We start from the raw sequence: 6,095 nt of genomic DNA, 5'->3' as shown, positions 1-6,095 counted from the left end.
CTGTAAAATCAGTAGGAAGGGGATTCACTCCCCGTAGAAGACCAGCCTGGAGGCACAGATCGCAGGAGGCTGCTTCCTGCCTCCCCACAGCTGCCCTTGCAAAGCCTCCACCAATGGCATGCAGTCGTGGAGCCCACAAGCCCCCACCTTTGGCCAAAGAAAACAGACCAAATCCCCACCCTCCTCGCCCCTACAAACCTTCCTTATCCTTGAAACACAACCTAGGACTGGCCCCGCACACAGGAGGTCCCTGCCCACCCGCCTGTCTCCGTCTGCCAGTCTGGCTGTCGCCTGCCCCCATCTCTGTCCCTAAGTGCAGATCAGACACTTTACTAAACTCTTTCTTCATGGTGGCTCATTTACTCCTCCCCAGAGTCTTATTGGCCAGGCTCTCAGCTTAGCCCCACTTTCTGGGGAGGAATTAAAGCTCCAGGAAGCTCAGAGACTCCTGTAGGTCCGAGTGTCCAGGAAGCGGTGGGGCTGGATTTGAACTCAGGTCTGCCGAAATCCCAAGGCCTCATGATCACAACGTGACAGAGCTCATCCCTCTTCTCCACTGTGTGACCTGGGGCAAGAGACACATTAATGACAGCCAGAAAAGAAAGTAGGGAAAGGAAAGGGTGGAGAGGTGAGAGGAGGAGAGGAGAGAAAAAATGTCCTGTCTCCAGATTGCGGTGGGGCCTTGAGAAAATCACTTCTCTTTTTGGGGCCTCAGTTTCTATCTGAAAAACTTGGGGATGGAGGGGTGGGCTGGATAGTTCTAAGGGCTACTGCCCTTGCACCTGAATCCAGTCTCTCTCTGGAAGGGCCAGGGCCCAGGCCTCTCCCTGATGCAGGTGAAGCTGGGACCCTTTCAGAGGAGACCACCTTTGGAGTCTGCACCTGGAACAGGCTAAATGGGATCCAGGGGGCAGGCGGGTGGCTTCTAAGGGAGGGAGGGCCCGCCCAAAGGAGCCCCCTCCAGTCTCTGAGTGAAGGATTTTAGGGTCAGGCCCTCTTGCTACACAGGAGGAAGGTGTAGCTGGAAGCCACCTCCCCATCCCAGAAAACCACGAACTCCCCACTGTTGGCTTGGAGCTCAGGTGGTGACATATGTCCTCAAGATCAGTGCCATGGGAGCACCAGCAGCAGCAGAGTTTCTACAAGGTCCTTCCTCCAGGCACTGTGGGATAAGAGATGCAGGTGTCCCTGAGCATGTTGAGGCGGGGAGGTGTTATGGTTTGAATGTGTTCTTCCAAAATCCATGTGGAAACTTATAGCCAAGGCAATAGTATTAAGAAGTGGGGCCTCTGGGAGGTGATTAGATCATGAGGGCTCTGCACTCATGAATGGGTTGAATGACTTTATAAAGGGGCTTGAGGGAGGGAGTATGTCCCTTCTGCCCCCTGCCTTCCATCACAACGACAAGGTACTGTCTTGAAAGCAGAGAGAGCGGCTCTTGCCATGCACCGAATCTGACAGCACCGTAAGTTGGGCTTCCAGTTGTGAGAAAGGCATTGCTATTGTAAATTATGTAAGGGGGCAGGGAGCCCCCTTCTCTGAAGCTTTAGGGACTTGCAATGCTGGGAGCCCGAGTCCTCCCTGCAGTCCTGGCTGGTCCCCACGGCCCAAACTTGAAGTCTGTCTCAGCACCCTCTGCATCTTCCAAGGCCCCCTGCCACCCTCTTCTCTCATTTTTAGAAATTATTAAGTACATAGTAGCTAGACTTTTACAAAATAATGTACATTTTTAAGCACATCCAATTGTGCTAATTCTTGACTGTGGCCTTACAACATGGAAAGGCTCCCCAGCCCTGGTCCAGAGCCTCAGGTCCACTTCCCACTCCACCTACGTCCTGCGAGCTGCTCTGAGCCATCACTGGTCTGAGCTGTCAGCAGCATTTTCTTGTTTTGTCCCCACAGCCCACACGGGGCTGAGATAAAGGCCCCAGCTATCCGTTTGAAATGCAAACCCTCCCGCCTCCTGCTGTTGAAAGTCCCGCAGAGGCTCCCACTGCCCCTGAAGCAAAGACCCAAACCTTGAGCTCTGCTCTCCAGCCCTGCAGGCCCGGCTTCCACCGCCCCTCCAGCCCCACCCATGATCCAGGTGGCGAAGTGGAGGCTCTGAGAGGTGACCAGAGTCACCCAAGGCCACTCCATCTGGGGATGGTAGAGCTGGACTCACACCCGGGCCTGTCGGGGATCCGTCCCTGGGCCCGGCCAGTCCGCAGGCGTCCCGGTGGCAGGTGCCCATCCAGTGGCCTTTTAACAGCTGACAAAGAGGCTTCTTCCCCTCATCTGTGTCACAGATGGTCATGTGTCACTCATGGGAGTAAAACACTGCCCAGCACAGGGCGCTTACTGACCCCCAAGCCATGGCGGCCTCATCCACAGAACGGCCCCCACTCCACTGGCCTCCTGCACTGGCCTCCCTGCAGCTCCCGCTCCCCTGACTTGCTCCCCAACTTCCAGGTCGATCCTCTACTGACCTAGAGAGGAGGCGGGGGAGGCTCCGATCCGTCTTGCTGTGTTTGCCGAGGACACTAGAGCCTTGGAAGGGGATTAGTAATTCATCACCACTGTGATTTGGGCCCCAGCCGTAGGCGCTTGTGGACACTCCCTGGGCTCCTCATTAAAGAGCTAATCGGTTGGTTTTGGAGGGGCTGAGGACAGCACAGCTGGCGTGTCCTTCTGCCCTTTGCTGGGCTTTAGAAGCGTCTAGACACCGGCAGGTGCGTGCAGCAGTGTCTGAGAATAATGGCTGGGCTGCCTTGCTGGTGCAGACGCCTCAGAGTCCAGCTCACCCTGTGATGACCGTGGCCCCTGACAAGCGCCAGGGCAGGTGGAGCTCCGGCCTCCCCCATCTCCCAGGGCCCTTCCTGCAGCATCAGCCCGAGCCCTGTCAGGTCCAGGCACAGTCAAGCGCTGATGGGCCAGGAGCTGGGGCCAAACCCCTGCTCTTCTCCTTTACTCCTCCTGGAGTGGCGGGAAGCCCTGAGGTCCTGAGCATTTGGGGCTGCAAATCAGGTTGTCCGCCCTTAGGCAGCCACAGTCTGATGGGAGAGGCAGGTGCCTAGGTGGACAATTATGAGGCAGGATGGTTGGGTGGGTGTAGGATTTTTAGCAGCATTTTAAATGGCACTGAATGGAGGAGGTTAAAGATCAGGGGCAAGAGGGCTCGAGACCCTCTTCTGCCTGTGACTGGCCGTGGGACTCTGGCCAGTTGCTTCCCTTTGCTAAGCCTCAGTTTTTTAATCTTTACAATTTGGGTCATGCAGTAGCCGGCTCCATAAGCAAGAACACTTTTTACATATTTTCTTTTTCTTATAGTTATTTTACATTTCAAGTTCCCAGGCCAGTAAGATGTGCTGACCAGAACTTTGTCACTTTCTATTGCACTGATGCGTTCCCTTGAGCTTTTCTCCCAGAAACTGCGGAACTTCCCTGCAGCCACCAGATAACTACAAAGCCTCCCACCGCCCGAGTGGCTGGAGATCACAAGCAAGTGACACTCCACCCCGGGCCATGCCCAGCGACCCACTGAGCCTGCGGGTGCACAAGGCTGAGAGAAAGGACAATATTAACCCCTAACTCAGTATAATACCGAGATCCCGCCCTGGGAGGGACTCATTCGCCAATTTTTGATCATGGGTTGTACACACTAGCATGATTTCTCACTGCGCGTGCGTGCCCTGCGCCCCACCCCAAACACTCCACTCATGTATCATTTATTTTGCCTCCAGAAAAAACCCTGACCCTGTTTGCTGGGGAGGCAGATGTGAGGCAGTCCATACCACCCCCTCCAAGCAGATGTGTCTTCTGCAATAAATCCTCTCTTTCTTGACAATCCTCATTGTCTCAATAATTGGCTTTCTGTGCGGCGAGTAACACTGAACCCCCATGTGGGTTCGTTAACAATGTTAGCATTAGTACCATGAGCATATTGGGAGGAACAACTTAGAGAGTGCACTAATGTGCCTGGTACATAGTAGGTACTTATTAAAATGTAGCTTTCATTACACAGATATTTCAGGAGCACCTACCATATGCTAGACTGGAAACTGAGAATTCATTGATGAACGAACCCAGACATAGCCTTTGTTCTCAGGGGTCTCAGGCTATTGGAGGAGGAGGGGACATGGATTAAATAAACACAGGGCTGCATATAACCCCAAACTGAGGTCGGCTTTGAAGGGGAGCATGGGGCCCTGGGCAACCCCTGAACAGAAGCCCCTAGCCTAGCTGGCGAGTGTGGGCATGGTCGGTGGTAGGGGGTACCCCAAGGAGGTCATAGGTGAGCTGGGATCTGAAGGGTGAGTAAAACTTAACTAGGTGGAGAAAGAAAATTCTAGACCTGCAGAGCCCTGTGGTAGAGGAGCCCAGATGCCTTCTTGATCTGAGCAGTAGCTGTTGTGGCTGAAGAACAGAGGACAGGGGTGAGTGGGGAGGGAGGAGTGGGGGGGAGGCGTCTCGGGGTGTCTGGGCCACACTGAGGTTTCCATCTTGCGCTGAGAGCCTGGGGAAAGCTTGGGGGTATCACAGGGGGACATTTCCACACTGTCCCTCTGGCTGCTGTGGGCGATGGGTGAGGGTAGAGAGGGGGAGGGGAGAGCAGAACCAGGTAGGGGCCATGCTATGGCCACACCAGAGGTGACCAGTGACGGAGAAAGGAGGACAGATTTGGAGACACTAGGAGTATGTAAACTGCACTGGATGTCAGGTTGAGAGAGGGAGGAGAGGGGGTGTCAAAAGCGAGGAGAATGTTCCAGAAAGAACATTCCAGCTCAGAGATAGAAAGAGGCTCCTGGCTTGGGTAACTGCATGCACTGATGGATGGAGGTGTCACTTGGGGGTACAGGGGACTGAGAAGAGCCAGGTTTGGGGCAAGGAGCTCACGAACTTGGACTTGGGCATGTCAGGTCGTATGCCTTCGAGATGCTGCTGGGGGAAGAGTCGGCGGCTGGACCTTTCTCTGCCAGACCCGAGCTGAGAGCCCTGGTAGGGGGGTCATCCAGAGGGGAAAGGCCCTCTGCCCTCAGGGGCTCACGCCTGGGGGCTCCCTGGACCATCACAGGTAAAGGTTATTGTTGGGGCAGTGTGGACACCCCTACCCTGATGGTCAGAGGTCAAGCTCACCTCTGCAGGATCACCTCCGGGCTGAGTCCTAGGGGACCAGCAAATTCACAGGCAGTGAAGGGAGAGGACATCGAGGGCTGAGGGGCCGTGCAGAGTCGCCGGTGCAGGGGAGCGAGTGCCGTGTGGTTGGGGAGCTGGGAGGCATTCTCGAGAGCTGTGGCGTTGGCGTCTGGGAGGAAGAAACATCACAGGAGGCCGGGAGCTGCAGACTTCATAGCAAGAGGGCCTTGAATGCCGGGTGCAGGGTTTGCACGTTACCCTGTGGGTCTCAGGGGCTCATCAGCTTGTTGCTGTTTCAGCGGGAGGATGTGCTCTGGGCTGCACAGTTTGGGAAGTCACCTGGGTGCAGGTGAACAGGGAGGGAGGCCCTGGCAGCAGAGAGATGAGTCGAGAGACCTGCAATGGCACAGGGGACAGATAAGGGCAGGCCAGCCACGTGGGGATGCGAGAAGTGGGTGGTCAGGAGTGGCCTGGGGGAAGGAGAGGACTCCAGCCAAGGAAGGGCATGGTGTGGGCTGCGGTCAGAGGGCTCAGGTGCTGTGGAAGAGTGGGTGATGCTGGAGTGCTCTGTGGGCCAACAGCAGGTGACTGAGACATCCCTGGAGGGCCACTCTGAGGGCACAGAGTCATACAACATGGCTTTGAGACACACCAGGCATTGTCCTCAGTGCTTAACATGGGCACATGCAATAATCTTGGCAGCAACCCTGGGAGGCAGGTGCTGTTGTCGCCCCTATTTTATAGATGAGCAACCAAGACATAGAGAGGTTTATTAACTTACCCGAGGTCACACAGCTAGTTAGTGGCCAAGCAGGGGCTTGGACCCCTCAGGTCAATAGTTTGTGATGTTATTAATCTTTATTCTGGATGACTGTGCTGTCACTGCCCTCAAGGAGCTGCAAGGTCATAAAATAAAACCCACAGGCAAACTGGATGTAGGGAGAGATTATTACTGGCTATAGGGTCAGAGGAGGCTTCCT

At 55.2% G+C, this 6,095-nt stretch overlaps 1 long non-coding RNA gene across 1 annotated transcript; it reads right to left on the bottom strand.

The window, feature by feature from the left end:
- Nucleotides 1–327: 327 nt before the first annotated feature.
- LOC142876370 (uncharacterized) lies at nt 328–5,723 on the bottom strand. Its single transcript, XR_012923266.1, has 2 exons — nt 5,116–5,723; nt 328–565 (listed from the first exon to the last, which is right to left on the bottom strand). It is a non-coding gene; the product is annotated as an uncharacterized LOC142876370 (long non-coding RNA).
- Nucleotides 5,724–6,095: the final 372 nt, after the last annotated feature.

Source organism: Microcebus murinus, chromosome 2 (assembly GCF_040939455.1).
Source record: "Microcebus murinus isolate Inina chromosome 2, M.murinus_Inina_mat1.0, whole genome shotgun sequence".
In the NCBI taxonomy this organism is placed as follows: Eukaryota; Metazoa; Chordata; class Mammalia; order Primates; family Cheirogaleidae; genus Microcebus; species Microcebus murinus.
Note: the sequence above shows the minus strand (reverse complement) of the source record. Positions and strands in the feature narration are given on the sequence as shown.